At 38.7% G+C, this 21,845-nt stretch overlaps 1 protein-coding gene across 4 annotated transcripts in view; it reads right to left on the bottom strand.

The window, feature by feature from the left end:
- The window catches only part of mecom (MDS1 and EVI1 complex locus), an 837,494-nt gene that overhangs the window by 132,745 nt on the left and 682,904 nt on the right, over positions 1-21,845 (bottom strand). The window lies entirely within an intron of this gene.

The following is a 21,845-nucleotide window of genomic DNA, read 5'->3' as shown; positions in this document are numbered from 1 at the left end:
CAATCATAGGACATGTCTCGCACAGCCGCAGGCTCACTGTGCATCCTTGTATACAGCATCTGTATAGCCATGTACGGATGTATCAGGTGTGAGTGCACCTCAGCGGGCAGTGAAAAGTTTGAAAAGATTAAAAAAAATCTTCAATAGACATTTGGTTTGGATTCTGGTATATGTGCCGGATTCAGTGAAATGAAGGCTTGCTGCTGGGGAACAGTGCGGGCTGCCAGTCAATAGGTACAATGCCTCGCATCTGTAATATTACGCTAACCTGATCTTGTTGGGTGGAGGGAAATCTTGTCTTCCCAGCCGACTCCCAACAACATTGTTTCCATATTTACTTCACGAATCTCTTCATTGTGTGATAATGAACTAATGGTTCACCACATTTCATTTCAAACCCTGAAAGCGGCCACTTTCCCGACTTGCTTCAAACGTTTCTTTTCCATTCGCTCTGCCAATATGTGTGAATTATTGAAGCGAGTAGGCAGAGAAGAGCAGCCACCTGCAGTACCTGTGAAGATCTTAACTTGCACCCATCAGCAAACTCCACAGGAAACAATTGACAACTACTGATCGGATCCATCCCGTGCCATTTGAATGCCCATTGGGTGTCTTAGAAAAGGTTCCAATAAACATCTTTAAATTGTCAAAACAATTCTCAGTCCTTCACAAGATAAACTTTGACGGGAGACCGATAATGACAATAGGATGGTATGGACAGAGAGGGACCCTGTTCAATATTCAGCCCTCCTCTTTCCAAGCTGAAGTGGTATTTCTAATGCTATTGACGGGTCACGGCCAATGACATCTATTAAAGTCCGCCTTAACTTAGAAAATAGATCTTGAGGGGTCAAAACCATTTGATAATATTTACCTAAGGCAAAACTCCATTCATTAATAAAATAGGTCAAAAACCCGATTACACTGGTTAAGGTTGAAGTAAGGCATAGCAAAGATTAATCGTTTAATTCGTTTCTCTAAAAGACTAAAAACTGTTATGATTGCAAGTCAATATATATGTAGCGCCTTTGTGTGTGTGTGTACACACATGGGTGTGCAGATGTTTGTGTTTAAGTTTGTCTGCGCAATTATATCCACATTTGTGTGAACGTTCATTTATCTCTCTGCAGGAGTATGTGTCTATTATATAATGACCGTGTCTTTATTCTAATAATTTACATGTGTAACGAAGTTTAATTAATGGAATGCGTTGATGCGGGACATATTCCAGTCACAGGGATTCTGTATAAAGTTTTTATATTAAACACCATTTATGACGGACTGTAATAGGCCTTGCCAGTTCTCTGAATTCGAAGTGTACTGGCGGCAGAGGTACTTTTTAAAAAGTTGATTTAATTTATCAAACACTGTGCATCTGACTCCAAAGCCAGAGCTCCAGTCAAAAGGAAGCAATCTTCAGGGCTGCTGGAGGGAACTCCAAGCTGCTTGCTGTAGAATTAATTGCTTGAATTTTACAGGCAGGCACAAGATGAATTATATGCTAACTAATTTGGGAGATATAGGTTTGAATACAATTAGGGGTCGCAAAATGTGTATCTGAACTGGGAACCGGAGTGATCTTTTTGTTAAAAAAAAACTACTGCCCATCAGAGAGGAAGATAAGTTACTATTTCATTGTAACTCAAAAAAACCCGATTGATAAAAAGGCAAAAAAAAGTATTTGCGAAGTTACTGGCTGTATTTCTCAAAATATCTCTCACTTGCCAAGAGGTCAGGGAATGGTTTACCCGACTGTAAAAGGTTCTACATACAAAGTGGGGGGGGGGGGGGGGGGGGGTGGGGAATACTTAATAGGTTAGGCTTCCCCCTCCCCTCATTTTCATCATAAACACCACAATCTCTTTTTAAATTGCATTAAATTAAATCGATTTTAGGTTCAGCAAAGAATGTGCTACATATGTCTGTATAAATCCGATGTTTATTACTTAACTAATATTATGACTATTATTCCTCCATTTGTTGTGACTGGTTCTCCCACGTTTGATTGGAATGACTTTGTTTTGCGATTCTTTTCCTAGTTATTTCATGTACTTGCTTGTTGTGACGGTGTAATTTGATTCTCATTAATCATTCTCACAATTACCAGAGCTCTCCACAGTTATACTTCATCAGCTTTCTCCATTCGTTTCTTTAAAACGGCACCTTCTCTGATTAAGCAAGGTACACAGAGCTCAGGAACTGGGACAGAACGCCGTGTTAAATATGAAACGACATCCGAAACTGGAGCCAGCCTTTTCCCTCGGTCGCTTTATTTACGCTTATTACTTATTTACTTACAGAAAGGCATACACGTACTTTTTTTTTGGCTTAGGTAACACCAAGTTTTTTTCCCCTTGTCTTTTCTCGGGTTTATTTAAATCATTCTCTGTTCTTTCCCTTACCCTACCGTGATCCCGGTACCAGCTCCTCGGATCAATGAAAACGCACAGAAGGATAAGTTTCGCTAGTCGGTCGTCCAGACCTCAAAAAAAAATAGGGGATTGGAGACGGAGCTAGCCGCCGGGAGGTTTGTATCAGTGATCTGTTTATTGTTCCAACTGGGGAGACTTCTTTATATTTCAGATTCCTTTTGACTCATTAATCTTTCATATAAACCCGTTGCAGGTTCCAGCCGTTCGATATTTCCATGAACCGACACTTGCCCAATGATCTGCTCGGGCACTTAGTTGGATCGGACGTGGATTCCAGTTTCGAGGTCGGGTCTGGGAACTTTTCAGTGAGGGCTTTTAGATTGGAAAAAAACAAGAAACTCGGGCCTGGATATACCAGCTGCGTCCGAAAGGCTGAAATGTATATTTAAACACAAAGAGCCTTTACTACAGCTTTCACTAAGCGCACCAACAGATATTAGATATTCAATATTCAGTCATCAAAATCAGGTACAGAATATATTTTACAGGGTTATTCCTCGGCATTAACCAAGTGACTAGAAAATGAAAAGTACATTTAACTAAATTGAAATTCCTCATTAAAGAGCGTTTTTTAAAAACGCATTAACTATTGTGTAGGAAAGAGAGAGAGAGATCCACATCTCTTACCACACACAGTATTTTAACATTTTATGTATCAGCCTCTTACAGAAGCCTCCTCTCGCCTGCCGCTATACTAACTGTACACAATAAACATACTGCGCCCAGCAGAGGAAAACAGTGTCACTTAGAGCCCACGGTATTACTTTGCCTACGGTGTCCCTAGGTGGTGTTGGGGAGGAAGCATTCCTGAAACATATCTTCCTTTAATAAGGTTGATGATATGATGATCATAGAGCGTTGAACTGAAGACACAAGGCTGGCCAGGATGACTAATACCATGAAGGGAGAGAGCTGGGCGGTTTATAATTTTTTACTGCAAACCTCAAGCCCAAGTGCTCTAATCAGTAGAATTACTTTTATGTCAATTAGATGCAGGTGGGCCTTTAATGGTAAGTGATGCTGTCACCGTTTCGGCTTCCTTTGCATCGTGTTCCTGTTCAACAGTCAATAGTTTCTGTAAGCCACCCGTGCACAGCAGAGATCCGTCTCATCTTGCTTTCTGCCTCTGTAGAATTAACAACGGATTCATATTGAGGTCTTTCAAGTGTTACCCTGCCCTGTGCTATCATTTCAGACAAATAGGCATTGCGGCATGGAGATCTAAGAGGCTAAAACTAATTAAACCTTTTCGGATTTTCAATCTGAAGTAAAGTTTAGAAATCGGCAGATAAATCAGACAGAGTTGATTAATTAACCCCATCTTGCAGCTAAATTTAATAAATGCTAAAGAGACAAAGCTAGGATTTCTAACATTTCACCACAGCTCTCATCAGCCTTTCCCCAGTAGTTAAAATTGTCTTTCGGAATGAAACAGATAAACCACGAACGAAACCACATATTGAATGCTTACATGTCCCAATCTCTCACTGCCTGTGATATCTCAATCCCTGGTGCTGTATCTCAAACATCCTTCATGTGGAGATTTCATGTGAAATACATGAACGTTCATTCCTGATAAAAGCCCCTTTTTCTGCACAGTCTTCAAAATGCAGCAAGAACTATAGAATCTGCAGGTGGTCTCCGCTTTCATCCACATACTTTCACTGAAGAGGGAAAGTAGATGAATTTGAAAGATTATTGCCAAACAACACTACAATGGGATAACACTTCATTGCTTTGGACAGTTTACAACATCTTTCCTAGGGATCGGTTTACCAATTTTGACACAGAGCCACAATGAAAGCACATTAGTGTCTGACATTACCGTGATGAAATTCATATAAACAATCGCTGGTTCTGAATGGAATGATTGGGACCAATTTACGGAGTCCCAGCCTATTAACACCTGCAAAACACACGATCTGCTATTTAACCGTAGCACTTTAGCCGAACTAGTTAAGCTAGTTTCTCCAAAGGCAAACAAAGGCCATCGACAACATTAGAAAGAGCGCAAACAAGCGCCTGATTCTAACTGTTTGAAAGAATACTGCCCAGATTTAAAACTAAAAACTTGAACAGTGCACATTTCACAGCGTGACTGATATGCTAGATATAATTATGGTCAGAAGGTCTGTATTAATCTGAAGAACGTGTAGCTCAATTAGATACTGAGTGCTGGGCGCCTTTCCTGCAAGATTAGGGTAAAGACGATTTTCGGTTCCATCTTTAATTTAAAATTGCCACTGAAAAAGCAACAGGATTCCCCCTGTATGTCCCAAATATATTGATCAATGAAATCATACGTTTGCACAGACTGGTTTGAAAATTGGAAACAGTGATAACGGCATCAAACAACTCAAAACGCAGATCCGCATGTTCTACAAGAATTCATTCAAGCAAGCGACACTCACATTGAAAACAAAAGTTGTGTTTCCTCAAGATTTGTTTTGTTCAGCTTGTTACTTTTTGATTGCAGTCGAGTGAAAGACATGCTTGTCTTTAAAGGAGTCAATCTATTACTCAAAGTAGTAAGGAGCTGGTATTGTGGTAAGACAGATACTCCCACAAGGATGTAAGTGGACACCGTTTTAAGGGTCACTTTCACAGACTAACCAGAAGTACAAGAGAAGGTCTTGCGGTGGTCAAAACCCTCTCACATGTGCTGTGCTAATGGCTTCCCGGTGCCCATGGTGCATTCCAGCACATCATTAAGAACTGGTTTTATTTCTTATGTATTATCAGTCGCGATTCACCGCTTCTGTAGCCATCTGAGGAGGGGCTTTTGACTGGAGCTCATCCACGGTGTGTGTGTGTGCTGAACGGTCAGTTTCAACAATCAAACAAAAGTACATTGTTGCACTTACAGTATTTCAACCTTTTAGATAAGGATATTCGGACCATTTTATTTGACTCGATTACTTCGCACAAATTCAAATATAATGTATTCGTGTATGAGATTTTACCATATTTTGGGGGATAAAGAAATGACATTTTAAAGTGCTTTGAGAAACTGATCTATTCGCTGAATTGGAGTCAGACTAGATAAGTCAGTCGACAATTGTGCCCCTTTGAGAGACAAACATCGACACAGCCTTTTCTTATTTTTACTTTTAAAATATACATAAACTTTTACCAAAAACATGCAAAATGAGGTGTCACAGGAGCCAATAAAATAGCCCCTGAAACTGAGGGATAAGGAATCGGCTACAGAGTCATAACATGTTGTAAGGAGTAATTATTTTAATACTGTGAGATGTTTAGTACATTTTTAGATTTATTATTTTTGGTAACTATTGAGCAATATCGTTATTCCAAACATTGGTTTTGCAGGAAACATCTTTTCACATCCACATTTTAGAAGGCTCCAAGGATTTAGCCAGAGAATCATTTAGACACGCAAATCGACTTCCATATAAAATAGGCCGAGCTATACAAGCCCCCCTAAAGTTTCATTCAAGTAGCAATAATTAATTCATCAATAATGTTATTTTTTTTCTAAAATTATATTTCCTTTTGTTATGGAAGGTTATAAGTGGGGATATGCCCTCTCCTGGACAGAGACACATAACTGAAAGACTGTTACATTCCCTAACAGTAAAACAGTTCTCTTGAAAAAGACAGAAGCCTTGCCGCTCTGCCCTGCACTTCATAAATCACATCTTTATATGGACAAGGTCAGGGCACCTAACAGCTCAGACATAGGTCTTTGCAGAGTTTCTGCACACTAAGGCATGTTTATTCTCCAGCACAGATCTCTGAGGAGCAGTCCAGCACGCTTCTAATTACTTTTGATTATTTTCATTTGTTGGGGTCAGCTCTGCTTGCCTGTGTTGCTGCAGGGCTGATTTACTACAAATTCCATGCCTTTGAGGGACTGAATGGTGTGTTTTTTAGAATTAGCGCCGATTATTTGCCTCGTTCTTATACCATACTGTAAACAGGCAACTAGAACGGGGGGCGGGGGAGAGACTGTCCTTTAGCAAGCACATAGTAGTCCCTCTCTTCTCCTTTAATGAAGCAGAAAGCTTTATTATTTTACACCGGAGACGCACTAATAGAACATTGTGTTGTACAGCGAGAGAACTCACTTCAAAACTCTAGAGAACAACCTCTCCAGTGTCAGTACGCTAAACTCTGACAGATTTTTAATGTCATTAGCAACGGTTAGATTGTCAGGTCATCGTATTTGTATTTGATGTGGTTTCCCATATTAAACTTCCTTCCCCCCTCCCGATCCATTATCCAATGAATATTTAACATCTATCATGATATTAACAACATTTTTTTTGGTGGGGGGCGGGGGGAGGGACGATGGGAAAATACGCACATAATACATTGTCTGAACTTTATACTTGCGCCATGTAAAGTTTAATGATGAAGTGCGTTGTTGAGGGTTCTTACAATATCAGACCCCGCGCTTCCAGGGGCTAGAAAACTTGCGGGAAACAATAGCAATAGTGAACACATCATTGGGAATTGTCGTCACTCTCAAATAGACGGCTGAAGTCACGTTGACACATTTTGTTTTGCCTTTTTCTTCAAATGTGGTTCTTGGAAAGCTCCGCATTAACAAAAAAAGTGCCATTTGCAGCCCTCTGTTGCTTAGCATGGTTTTCGATCGATTTTGTTAGACGTGAAGTCAGTTGCTACGAAAAGCTTCCCTCCCCCTTAGCCCTGCGTGTGGTGCTTTTATACTGCCAGAATTTAGTTCAATATTGGAGACGCGCTGCGAAGCTAGAACGTCTGGGTTTCCATCCAGCCTGGGTCCGGAGAAGGAGACCTTCTCACTCCGCTCGTGGGGACAATCGGAGTCTAAGTTACTTCTGGAGTATAGATATCCCACTGCCGCCCACATTGACACCAAACCCCTCTCATGCCCAAGCTAAAACTCGAAGGCTTCGCGGTCCCCTCCAGGGGTTCATCTCACGCGTTTGGCTGCCATGGCCAAATGGGCCATTCGACTATCCAACCCACATCTTTCATCAAGGCCATTATCTCTTCAACTGTTGGAGCACTCCAGCCTCCTACCACGGGGGAGGTCTTTACTTGCGACTGATCAGATAGGGAGAGAGCTCATTGCGACTCCCAACAAGCCAGCTAAGCCTCACTCTCAAGATCTATCCATCGGTATAACTGCAGACTGCCCTGTCCCTTAAGAAACTCACTCGGGCTCCTTGAAGCCTCGTGATTCTCCGCCCAATTTTCCTCCATTAGTTAGGCCAGGGTTAATTAATAGGCTCAGTCACTAAGATATGGAAACGTAGCCCCTCAAGTGCTGCCTATCTTTATTTTAAATCTTGTAGTTAAAACTTTCACCCAACCTTAGCAATTCATTCCATTTCAGGCCGAAGGCATCCAGGAAAGGTTTAAAAACTAAAGAGGCACTCGGTCGCTGAAAGCCATGCAATATCCAAAGCACCATAACATCAACAACATTGCTAGGCGTTAGATTCAAAGCACCCACTCCTTCTTTACCCAGATAATTCTGGTATAAATTATATTAATCTTTAATGAGAAGAACATTATCGCTGACAAGCAAAGTAAAACTATTCAACAACGTGCGACTTAATATTGCATAAATTATTTTATAAAATACTCCTTAAGGTGCAATTCATTAACCACTTCTGTGACAAAATGAAGTGGGATTTAGCTCTGCATCAACATGGAAGTGGTAAGTACCTCAGGAGTCAGGCTTTGAACTAATAAACTGAAATTGGGAGTCGAGAAGCCCAAACTTCACCTCTCCCTGTGGCTATGTCACGCCATTTCGACTACATCCCACTGCAGGATGCTTTCAACTTAAATCATCTATTGGGCACTTTATATCCTTTTTTTTATCTTCTTCAACATGCACTCTTATAACAACTCAAATTAGCCACCCAGGTAGCTGAGCTCTTAAGGATGCATGGACGGAGGATCCTCTGTGGCTGGCCTTTGCGCAATGGCAGCTAGTAGGATGATTCAGATCTATTGACTGTACATTGGGTTTTAATATTGTAATGTTGGGCATTATTAAAAATGAACTCATACCCTCCTGTTCTGAAGTACTGTTACAGTAATTCATTTTCCTAGAAGCAGCTCTAGTACCTTTATCTTTCAAATATCATATTATAGTCCATTTTGGTATTGAGAGCATCTTTGGAAAAACTGGTTTGCTATGGGCTGTAGGCTTACTGACTTCTTTTCAACAAATTGAGTGCCAAAACCTAAAAGGTTGATATGGTTAATCAATCTTTGACATCTCTATTGTGTTCATCATCCCAATTGTGTTGTGGTGTTTGGATAAAGAAACTCAGCCACAGCGCAGGAAGGGTTAATAAGCCCATTATTAACAAAACAACAAAAAAGTTAACAGTTTTATAAGAACAGAATGAGCATGTCAGTTCAAGTAAGTACATTGTAATCCACACCATCAATGTCTCAACAAAGTGAGCCCCTGCCATATTGGTAACAAGAAAACATGTGCAGCATTTGATGTGGGTGTTAGATATTTTTGGCTCAGATTTTCCTGTGGCAGGACATCTAACAGTGTCTGCTGTTAGTTACATTTTTTCCTTGTGCATTTAGGTTTTTGCATGGCAAGATTCTGAATATGCAAACTAATAATGGTACAGTGAGGGAAACAGGGCTTCATGGATCTGAGCGAAGATGGCTAACAACTGTGCATATCCCTAACACATCAGAGTGAAGAATTATAACAACAGTAGTGTAAGGATGGAGAAGGGATTGTAAATTAGACTGGATGAATTCAATGTCAAATCAGGCATAAAAAGGGAACCATTGAGAGCAAAAGATAGATTGGCTTTGGAGAGGAAAAGAAAAGAATTAGATAGAAAACTTTTTAAAAAAGTAAACATCTTACATTTTACATTCTTACAATTTTCAAAATGATTAAAATCTGAAGGAATAAGACTCTACACTTCTAATTGTTCATTTTCAGAGCCAGAGAGGTGGTTTGACAATAATTAACAGCTTTTATATCATTAAAACAGCACTTAGAATGAAATGGAAAGAAGGTGGTGGGAGTCTGGAACCCTCTGCCTGTAAGGGTGGTTGAGTCAGAAACTCTCATAACATTTAGTAAGTATTTAGATATTCATCTGAGTTGCCATGGCCTCCAGGGCTATGGGTCAGGCACTGGAAAATGGGATTAGTGTAGTCAGACTTTTGTTGACCAGCATGGACACGATGGGCTGAATGGCCTCCTTCTGTGCTGTAAATGTCTATGAGTTAACTCTGTGGAAAACTTAGTTTGAATCTACCATGCAAGTAAAGCAGCTTCACACCTGTCAATACATTTCAATAGTGAGGCTGACAGCAAGATTCTATCTGCACAAAACTGGTGGTAGAGTGGCACAACTCAGACAGTAACTTTTAAATATTTGAATTTAGCTGAGCTACTGCCTCTTGCCTGAAGTTGGTGCACCATTTGCACATAAATAATGGTGTTTCTATTAGCCTCACTGTGACTTTGACAGGAAAATCTGGCCCATTGTGTCATCTCTATGGGAAATCTAAGTCTTATACTCAATACACATAGTATACACAAGAGCCTTTATCTCAGCAGATTCTATTGGTACGTAATGGCACATGTGAGCATTAATCCTTTGCAAAACTTAATTTATATAATATATACATAAAAATGAAACCCAGAGCCTCAGAATGGAGTCTAATTACCCTAAAAAGAGCATATTACAGAATACATATATAGATGAGCATTATATACTGGAAAATAGTAACAGTGTAGAAGTTAATGAGTGTTGTTACATCATAAATTGCAAAGGGTATAATGTGCAATTTATCTTCTGAAGCAAAAAAAGTCCAGAACTTTCTAATTAGTATAAAATGTATAGGTTCTCCCTTTGTTTTTTTCTGCTGAATCCGCTGACATAAGTTATATAATAGCTCTACAACTGCCAGTTGTCCTCCAATACTTCACTGAAGTGGCTGCTCCTCATGTGTGTCTGGAGAGAGTGTGTCAAGCAGAATGTTTCAGTATTTTGTCATCACAGCAAGGCCCACATCTGTCCCCTGATGTTCAAATGTGTGCACTCAACAGCAGGCACCCCCTGGCTGATCTTTGCTTTCCTAGCCCAGTGGATCTTGCACACCTACTTCAGCCAGAGTTGAAATCAGCTTTGGGAGCTGCTATAGCACTTAACAATAAAAGTTTTTAACTCAGTTTGTCAGTTATGGGAGGGGTGTGCATGCCAGTGTGTGTGTATGTATGTGTGTGCGTGTGTGTCTAGGACTCACTAAGAAGAGAAAGCCCTCTGGAATTGCTTCCTGATTAGTTGAATCACAACAGTAATATTAAAAACATGGATCCTTTACAGCTGATAAAAACTCCAACTGCAAAATTTACTGATGGAAAAGAATGAACCATAAGCATTTACAGTAGAGGTGGCCATTTAGCCTATTTGAGTCTGTGATCACTGCTTGCTAGAACAATCCAAAACCAACCTTACTGTCCTACTTTCTCGCCCGAGCAGTGTTTTCCTCTGCTTCAATAAATTATCATGTTTGTTTAATATATTTTTTTTAAAAAACTTGTGGGGTATATATACATGTAAACAAAAGCAGCCATATATTTATAAACATATTATAAAACCAATAAAGTTATAATAAGTCTTTCTACATTACCGGTTAGGCCTCAACTGGATTAATGTGTCCAGTCGTGGGCATCACACTTTAGGAAAGGTGTTCAGGCTTGAGGGAAATGTCACAGAAGAGATTTACTAGATTGGTATCAGGGATGAAAGATTTCAGTGATGTAGAGAAACTAGAGAATCAAGGATTGTTCTCCTTAGAACTGAGAAAGTTAAGGGGAACTTTAGTAGAGTTGTTCAAAATTAGGAAGGGTTTGACAGAGTGGATGGGGAAAATCTATTCCCACTAGCAGGAGGGTCGGTGACCAGAGGACTTAGAGTTAAAGTAATTAGCAAAAGAACCAGAGGGGAGATGAAGAGAAGTGTGCAATGAGTTGTTATGGTCTGGAATGCACAGCCTGAAAGGTTGATGGCAGCAGTTTCAATCATAACTTTTAAAAGAGAATTTGGATAAATACTCAAAGGGGGAAAAATTAAGTATAGGGGAATGGGACTAATTGAGCAGCTCTTTGAAGAATTAGTCCAGACACAGTGGTCTGAATTCCCTTCTTAAGGGTAGGGAGGGAGGTAAGCAGTGAGACAGAGGGAGATGTGGCTAAGAATGTGTTCAATGCTGCAGTGTTTAATGTTTTTGGATGATGTACACAAAATATCTGTGTTTTTGTTATTCAGCTGAGATTGAATTCTACAAATATCCTGCAGATCTTCACTCCATGGTCCGCTTTCTGGAGCTAGCATTGACAGAACACGCAAGAGAACACACTAGTAAACACTGCACTCTGTGCTGTGGTGTTCAAACATGGATAAAATAAGTATCTAGAAATGAAGAGCAACAATTGGAAGTAAAACATTTTAACCGAATCTTTAATAATAATGCAAAGTGTAACAATATATAACTAATTATTTAGATCTTAAACTGTTGCACATTCAGCTCCTTTTATATATAGATGTTTCAAAACTAATGAGAACATTTTGTATTTAGTCTAATTATAAATGCTTTCTTTATAAATATATTTATGATTTTACTACAGATAACTAGAAGAGGAAATGTTTTATTGTGAAACCCTTATACATGCGGATATGTTTAAAAATAAACTTGTCCCTTACTTATTTCTACTGATGTTCTTTGGTTCCTATGCCTACCTATTCCCCAATTTTTTAATTACTACTTTATTTCCTCTCTGACTTCAGTTTCATCTTTCCTTTCTGCCATGCCATTTCCTGTCCAAGAGGTCTGGTGGGTGACCTTTTCCAGGGCTGTCTAACTGCGACAAAGTGGCATACCACTGAATCACAGAATCACAACATTTTAACGGCAAAGGAGGAGGCCATTTGGCCCATCGTGTCTGCACCGGCTCTCCAAATGAGCATTGTAACCTAGAGCCATTGCCCTGCCTTTTCTCCATACCCCATGCACATTGTTTCTATTCAAATAATCACCTAACTGCCCTCTTGAATGCCTCAATTGAACCAGCCTCCACCACACTTCCAAGCAGTGCATTCTCTCTACAGTGAGATAGTCAAACAAATTGTGTAAAACCAGCCATACATTTAAGAGAAGTTGTGCATACTGTACGGTGGCAGATTTTCATCTACTTCCAGCTGTATGCTCCTGAAAAGCATATTAAACACTGTGGTGAATTCACAGTTCACTTAACAGGAGCTTGTTGCACCACAGCATCCTTTTTGTCCTACACCCTTAACAGCATGGCTTGGTAAGACTATAAACATGGTCAAAAATTAACCAAACACTGAAGTGTGGAGAACTACACTGGCTTTTACATCTAAGAAGTGCCTATTCATGCTAAGTGCATGGAATATCATGCACATTTGTTTGCATACACACAGGAGTTTAGTGAACTAACAATTAAGATGCATTTTCTTTCCAAACTGAAACAAACCGATACTTGCAAAATAAGGAAACAGATTAAATAATGTAAAACAGTAGGGCAGCAAACAGAAAGCTTTGGCATCCTGAGGTGAAAGAAATGTAAATGAAACATTTACTTGACCCCTTCTCTCCAGGTTATCTCACAATCCAGTTCCCAAATGCTTTTTCAGCTTTCCAAAATCAAGATTTACCTCCTCCTTGATACTCCCTCATGCTCTTGACCTCATGTCTTCCCCTAAGTTTTTGCATATCTTCTTTGGGTCTGCGTGCATATTCTCAGGCTTTGCACACTGTATTGCAGATTATGCAGAAATACCCTCCCCAGACTTTCTCCTTCACTCACTCAGGTGCGGTATTTGCTTGTTATTAGCTAACAGCCCCTCAGTCACAGCACATACTCACTGCATTTTCACACTATCTTCATATAAATGTGCCACACAAAATTAAATAATTTTACAAGAGTTAATGCAGATACAATTGATATAATTAAAATTATACCATGGTATTTTTATTAAGAAATATGAGATGAATAGAATCATATTTGGGTGTCAATAATGCACTTAAAATGGCTGTGTAAAATCTGGTGTTAGCATAGCTGCCAATGCTTAAATCAAAATAGCATTAACTATTTACAGCAACTATAGCTAGGGTTATTTATAGATTAAAATAATAGCATTTCTATATTTTTCAAATACTTCATATATTTAAAATACAAACCAATGAATTTCTGGTGTTGTTCACAGCCAAAAAACATTTAAAATACATAAATAAATAATGTTCTAATCTAATAACTACTTATGTGTACAATGCCAGATAATTCTGAGAGTACAAGACCATGAGCTAAATAGAAAAAAAGTTAGCTTGGGATATATATATACATGGACAATCAGATGGCATGATTAATAGTCAGATTGATAGGAAGGCATCCAGTTTGAGAAACAAGTCAAAAGATTCTGCAACAAAAGGGATGAAGAACTGAATGCTGACTTTGATCTTGGAATGGTGCACAGCATTTCCAACAGATAGTTGTGCAAATAGTTGGTTTTAGATAGCCAAGCAGTCAAAGAAACAGGCACCAGAAGAAACAGACAAAGCCAAGGAACAGGCTGGAGAGATCATCAAGATGATAGGTAGTAGGATACGTATAGAAAGGTATGTGAACAATGAAGCATTATGGTGAACTATTGCGCAGCAGGACACAAGGCCAGCAGTGGATTACTTGGACATAACCTGGAGGAAATTGACAACAGGTATCACAGTTGGCACCAGAGCTGAACAAAGCAGTGAACTGTGGATGGATGCAAGTGGGTTCATCAGTGGCTGAGGGAAAAAAGGAAATGAGAAAGTGATAAAGGGACTTACTAAAAAGATCATTAATAAGCATTGAAACATTCAATTACTTTTATACTTGGAGGCACCATAGCCATAGATCAAAAATGGAATCACAGGTGATGCTTCATTCATAAATATGTAAAACGTATATATGGAAGGCAACAGAACTGAAGAGTAGGATTCAGCTAACTTCAATGTGCATAAAATTGATAGTGCTGCTGCATCTTTGCTGTAGTGTATTCTGTGAAATGAGTGTGGTCATGTGGCTGAGATGTCCCAAGGATGAGTTATTTTCAATGAAAAAGAATGCTAGAACTAGAGAAACTGCTTATAAAATCCTTAGAGAGAGTGGGGTTAGATGACAGGAAGCATTTATTTTCACAAACCGTCAGGACATGCCCTGCATATGCAGTCGCTGCGGCCCTTTAACAGGGATCTGAACATGTTTCTAAGGCAGCATGATATTTTCAGGTATGGGGATAAGTTTGCTAATTAGTTTGTATTGTAATGGGTCATGGGCAACTGCAGACACCTGGAGCTTGCTTGGTTGCCTTCAGGAGTCAGAGAGGAAATTTTGCAGAAATTTTCTGAAATGGCTGCATGTTTTTCTCATTTTTCTTTGCCTCTCTCAGAAGTTGCCATTGTTTGTGTACAAGATTACAGTTTTGCCTGGGATGGAGTTTGCTTAATGGATTTGATAATCTTTTGTCACCTTTTTGTATGTTTGAATGAATGATCGGAATTTGTTTCTTCTTCCCCTTCACAGAGCATTAAAGACATTATGCATGGATTCTTCTAGCATTTTCTGAGGTAATTCTTAAAGCAGAAAAGCATATAGTATATATTAGCTGATGTCTCACAACAACAGTCAGAAAGTATGGTAAGAAAAACAAGGTTTGATCCTGCAGAGGAGAAAATTTGAGAGTGGAAAAGAGAGTAGATTTTTATATTTTATGAAGTGTTTTTAATACTCACAGCAGCTACATCTTAGAAAATAAAAATCTTTACATGAATAATAGTTGTTAAGTTCTGAGTGCAAACAGTAGCAAGAAGGACCACACCAGGTTTGAAGGGAGATTAAAATACATAGCCCTGAATTTAAACATTTAATTATAAAAGGGAAAAACATTTTTTAAATGGGGTGGTGGTGGGGAGTGGCAGGAGATTATACAACATACATGGAATAGGGTAGAGTTAAATGTACAAATGTAGATGTAGAGTTTAATATACAAAAACACATATGAACACAGACAAGGGAAAATAGGCACTGAGCAAGAAAGATAGAATGAAAAGGAATAGACCACAACACAAGATTGAATGTGTGTGTGGATTATTTGTTTAGTCTTGCATCCATTACAACAAACAGTGGGATAGCCATCCCGGATTTTAGATAGTGTAATACACTGTCATTTCACAGCATCACTGCTCTTCTTCGCATCCTAGTCAACACAACAGTCCATGTTATTCATGAGAAAGATCTATAGCATTTACTCATGTAGTGAAAAATCAATGTTATGTGGACCACGTTCACACATCCACTGACAAAACAAATTTAGTTGCTGAACAACGGAGGTTTCTTTCTGATGAGGGCATGTCATACAACTCCATGGAGAGAATAAACTGCTTTGTGGATGGATATACATATCACCTTGAAAAGAACATGCTACAATTAATGAGGTCATATAGTTGAGGTCTGAAAGAAAAGGGTTCACAATCATTATATTCATTGAATTTGACTAATAATTAACCTTTAGCAAACTGCAACAGCGTGTGACGAGGCTCCAGAATCTGCAAAGGACTAAAACTTCAGAACCTAAACTTTCTGTTCATTGGAGATTGGGAATAAACAAAAAAAAAAGCTTTTCAAAACTTGTAGTTTCTAATGATTTATTGTAAAGGAGCTCGATTTGTTACTTGATCACTTGAGATGATAAATGGCTTGGTCTTGGATTTTTAACAGATCAGTCAATCTCCGAACGTAAACAAGATCTAAAATGTAATGCAAAAGCCAAATACTGCAGATGCTGGAAATCAGAAATAAAAGAAAATGCTGGAGGTACACAGCAGGCCAGGCAGCCTCTGTGGAGAAATGGAGTTAGCGTTTCAGGTCTGTGACCTTTCATTAGAACTGGGAAAAGTTTGAGATGTAATAGATTTTAAGCAAATGAAAGGGATGGAGGGGGTGAAGGGGGGAAAAAGAACAAAAGGGAAGGTCTGTCATAGCGTGGAAGCAAGAGAGATTAAATGGCGAAAGGGTTCATGTTTCAGGGCCAAAGGGAGTGGCAATGGGACAAATAAAGACTCAAAAGTGTGAATGATGAGCAACTGCCATCCAAAAGCAAATTAAAACCATGGAAAAGCCTAGAACAAAATCGAAACATACAAAGAAAAAGAAAGCAAAACAGGGGCAGAGATTACAGTCTGAATTTGTTGAACTCAGTGTTGATTCCGGAAGACTGTAAAATGCCTAATCAAAAGATGAGGTGCTGTTCATTGAGCGCATGTTGAGCTTTATTGGAACACTGCAGGAGGCCAGGGATACAGAGGTCAAAATGGGAGCAAGGTGGAAAATTAAAACAAAAGGCAACAGAAACTTGGGGTCATATTTGCAGACTAAATGGAAGTTGTTTTGCAAAACGACGACCTGATTGGCATTTGGTCTCCTCAGTGTACAGTAGACCACAGTGTGAGCAGCAGATATGGTATACTAAATTGAAAGAGGAACATGTAAACCATGTTTTCACCTGTAAGGAGTGCTTGGAGCCTTGAATGGTGAGAAGGGAGGAGGTAAAAGGGCAAGTGTTGGCTTTCCTGCACTTCCATGGAAATATGCCAAGGAGAAGGGGAGGCGTAGTTGGCGGTGATCGAGGAAGAGATCAGGATGTTGCAGAAGGAATGGGTGCTTCGAAATGCTGAAAGGGGAGTGGAAGGGAAGATGTGTTTGTTGGTGGCATCAAGCTGGAAGTGACAGAAATAGCTGAGGATGATCTACTGACTATGGAAGTTGGTGAAGTGGAAGGTGAGGACAAGGGATACCCTATTGTGGTTCTTGGTGGTAAACAATTCTATAGATATAATTGTGCTTCTTCAGTACAAAATCAAAGGACAAGGTTGTTCTCTGGGGAATTTCTTAGCATGGTTGAGCTCCCTAGTCATTGTAATGGAGCTTCTACTGTATTTGGGGCTTGAGTTTTTTAAAATTAAGTCATGGAGTTTGCTTATGATGAAAGGCTTATAACAACAGTTGATTCTGACAAATAGTTTTTAACAAACCATGGGGATTGTAGTCATAGAATTTATTATGGAAAGGGGCTAGTAATAAAAGAAACTTCCATTATAGCATGCCCTATAAATCCATCAAAAATTGCATCACAAATAATGAATTACATTGAAGTCTGCAGTAACTGCCATTTGTCTAACATATGTAGCATTTTTGGGCATAGCAGGATCCCACAGATTGCCATTAAGGTAAATAATAATTTAATCTCTTTCTGATTGCATTGGTCAAGAAAGAAATCAGTGGGAGAATTAGGTAAAGTCACAGTTTCATTTATCATCTGAAGCACAATACCAAAAACAATGCAGCTCTTCATTTAAGAGGCAACTTACACTATGTGCTCAAGCTCTGGAGTAAAGCTTGAACCCACAACTCTTTTGATTCAGGAGGAGATACTGCTTCACATGGTTGAGCGAAATTTAATAAAGGAAAGTTCCACTTTTCACATTTTCTTGTTTATTCTTCCCTTCCCTTCTGTTTTCCTTATTTCCTTTCATGTTTTGCAAGTTAGTCAGAGTATAATCCTCAGAGGGAATTTTATCAGGGAAAAAAGTTGAAATATATGACTCCCAATTTGAAGTTATTCAAATTCAATTATTGGCTTTTATTTGAAAGAGAAAAAAATCATTCATTTTTCAACCAATAAATAGGGAATACTCATGAAAAGCCAGATCTAGGAGTTGCTTCCTAGCCAATTCTTTCATGTGTGTTTGAGCAAGTTCCTCACTGCTATGACGTTTCTATCTACAAATCATATTTTACTCAGTAATGTAGAGACCTGACATTTCGTTTCCCAGATTTCATATAACTTCCTGTTGGTTATTATTAAAAGTTAAAAGTTTACTGAAACAACTGTTACACTTTCCAGTGGAAGATATCTGATCTTTCTATTACTATGTATATACAGCAAATGGAACTATAGAGATCAAAAGTTTTATTCAAACAAGAGGCACTGAAACTATTTGCTCAACTGAAGTGGCTGTGTTTAACAGAGATCATTTCCCTCAAATAAATACATTGATCAATTTAGTAAAAATATTAAATAGGTGTTAAATATTACATTTATGAGTAGTTAAAATTTTAAAAATCATATTGTGACACCATAAACAAATCTACAATAGTTCTCTTTCCATCTGTTACTGTACACTTTCTGCATGCAACCAATGTTAAGCAATTGTTTTGTGTGGATAAATTTGTTGTCAACTTCAGTGCTCAGTGGGTACATGCACTGCCCATTATGACATGGAGCTGTGCAGGCTGGGAAGGTCTCAGCTACAGGCCCCACTCAATGCTAAGCTAACAGACTTCAGCTACAATGGCAATAAGATGGGCTACTATTTATTTCATTGCTCATGTTTTAGGGAGATGCAAAAATGAAACCAGCCAAAGACCCATACAAGAACCACAGATGATCAGCTTTTGTAGAGATTTTGCCTTTTGTACAATATCCTGCTGCACCTCACACTTGTTTCTTCTCTTGGGTAAGAGGGTTACTGGCTTGTATTGTATTGAATTGTATCCATCAGACCCTCACCTGATTCGGATTTTTCAGGAGCAGCAGAAAGAAAGATGATTTAAACATAAGAAAATAAATTATGTTTAAATCATGGTGTTAAATATTCTGAGTGGCTGCAAGGAGTGCTTGAAATATTCCACAGAATGACGTTAAATTTCATTTGCTCAAAGTTGCATTCAAAGTTGAGGTGAACGATTCATACCAGCGTCACTTAATGCTAAAAAGTTGTGATATTGTATCCAGGTAAAAAGCAGAACAACTGATTGAAATTAAATCTAAAAATGGCTGAAACATATCTTGTAGTGAAATCACTGGAGCTAACCTTCGTTATTCATGCAAGTTGAGTGATGATCAATTTGAAACACAATAAGGTTGTACCAGCAAAGACAATAAAATAAAATACTGCTGATGATTGACTTTAAGGAAAGAACAGATAAACATTCTGCTTGAACATTTGTAATCAACTATTTCTGTAGAAAGTAGAGACATGAGGTTGCAAATATGACTATTACAAATGTTTGTAACAAACCTTACTCCTGTTTCTAACTCAAACTCAGTTGCAGTCATTAGAGGAATTTTCCACCCCTGATCAGACAAATTACATCTCTATTGCTTTCTGGTTCAAATGTAAGGTCACCAACCTGAAATGTTAACTCTGTTTTTCTCTCTCCACAGATGCTGCCTGACCCACTGAGTAATTCCAATAATTTCTGTTTGTATTTTTGATCCGATAAATATGGATTCTGGGAGCACTTAATAATGAAGTTTGGCACGAGGGCAAATTTTGCAAGGCTTTACTTCCAGTATGGATTAGAGCATCAGAGGTCAATGAAGAGCTGCTGCTGATTTCCTGATTATCACCATACAATAGTTAGCAATGTGAATCGATGATGCTGTCCTCTGCACTGGATTATCCTATCTGTGCTCCTATCAAGTTAAGCTCTAAAGTGGGAGCAGAGCTTCTTGCTCATGAAATTTATCCTGTATGGTTTTAAAATTATTAAAGGAAAAATACTTTTGCTAATCAAATGACATTTAAAATATTTTAGGCTTTTGCAGTGGGAGTTGGGAGCTGTGGCTGGTTTCACCTCTGGAACCCGTGTTTAAATCCAGCCAGATTAATGGATCTAAAGGCTCGTGCCTCTTGGCATTCGGGTGTTTTAAGAGAAAGGAGCTTAATGCAGTCTCAACTAAGGCCCTAGGTGGAGTAAGTATATCGTACTAACTGTTCTTAATTTGGCACCAAATTGCAGTGTCATTCACAGATTATAAAGAAGAGGTGTGGGAAAGGAAAAATTCATCTTGGATTGGTGGAGTGCGGTGCTTTTTTGAGGAATGGGCTAAATATGTTTTGAGGGCAGATTAGAGAGAACTTTACTTCACATCTTCTAATTAACTTTTTCTATTGTGGGAGTGCTTAAGCCTGACACAGAGCAAAGAGTGGAAAAATCTCCTGACACAGATTTCCTTATCTTGATAAGCAATTTTAAAAAGAAAGTGGCCTTTAAACTCAGTAGAATATATTTTAACAAAATAAAAGCTACATTTTGGATTATTTGCACACTGTTGAAAAATATCTCCTAGGAAATCTGTTCACAGGTAATATTGATTTGTTTTTATTTAACAGGATGTATTAGATCTCACTTTCATTGGATTAATTAGTTGCTGTTATAACTTTACAGCTGAAACCACTGCCCCGCCAGATCACTTCAGTAAATCCACTACATTCAGATTGTTTTGGATCAACTGCATACTTACACAGAGATAACTGAACAGAGTTGAAGCAGCAAGAATGGCTTTGTTCTGTACAGTGACTAATGCAAAATTTAGCATTCATTGTGGCATACTTTGAACAGTTTCAAGGAAATAAGTATACACACCACCATGACAATTCCTGCGGTATGAATGTTGGATTGGACCCGTGAATTTAATCTTTTATCCACACCTATGAGATTTGGAAGATGTTGGTCAGTGGTAAAAGGGCACAGCTCATATGACACTGGTAATTATTAAAGTACTCTCTGAGCTTGCTGTCCAGTGAGTATCTTTGTTCTTGGGGAAATAAAACAAATTGGGAACTAAGTGCCTTTGAATGTTTTACTCTGTTAAAGGCACTATATAAATAAAAGTTGTTGTTGTGGTTGGGATGCAGGTGACATTGGCAAAGCAGTATTTATTGTCCATTCCTAATTGTGCTGTGTTAAGATTCAACCACTTAGTGTGGGACTGGTAGGCCAGACAGGGTAGCAGTGTTTTTGACAGGTTCCATTCCCCAAAGGGGATTAGTAGACCCTTTGAGTTCTTAAATGACAATCAGGCAGCTTTCATACTTATTTTATCTGATGTCAGCCCACCAATTCTTGATTTACTAAATTTGATTTCATAACTTGCTATTGTGGGATTAGAACACATGACCTCAGGGTTACTAGTCTAATACCATAACCACTAGGCTACCATACAATACATTAAATGAGAATTTTTCCCTTTCTTAGGCATGTGGTTTTCCATAGTTGGCACTCGCAAACTTATCCTTCAGCCTTTCAATTGATTTGTCTATTGCCTTTTCACAGATCATCCACTGATCCATTTGTGAAATTACCTTAGTGCTCCTTAATAATAGATATGTTTTAACAAACATGATGCCACTTGAAGTCAAGTGTCCAGGGATTAGACACAAGGCATAAACCCCCTCTGTCATTCAACTGGTGTTAGACAATATGTTTCAAATTAAAAATTGTGAACACCCTATCAGTTTCCTTCATCAGAAACATGAGGCATTTTACTTGAG

This window comes from Carcharodon carcharias, chromosome 2 (assembly GCF_017639515.1).
Source record: "Carcharodon carcharias isolate sCarCar2 chromosome 2, sCarCar2.pri, whole genome shotgun sequence".
Lineage (NCBI taxonomy): Eukaryota > Metazoa > Chordata > Chondrichthyes > Lamniformes > Lamnidae > Carcharodon > Carcharodon carcharias.
Note: the sequence above shows the minus strand (reverse complement) of the source record. Positions and strands in the feature narration are given on the sequence as shown.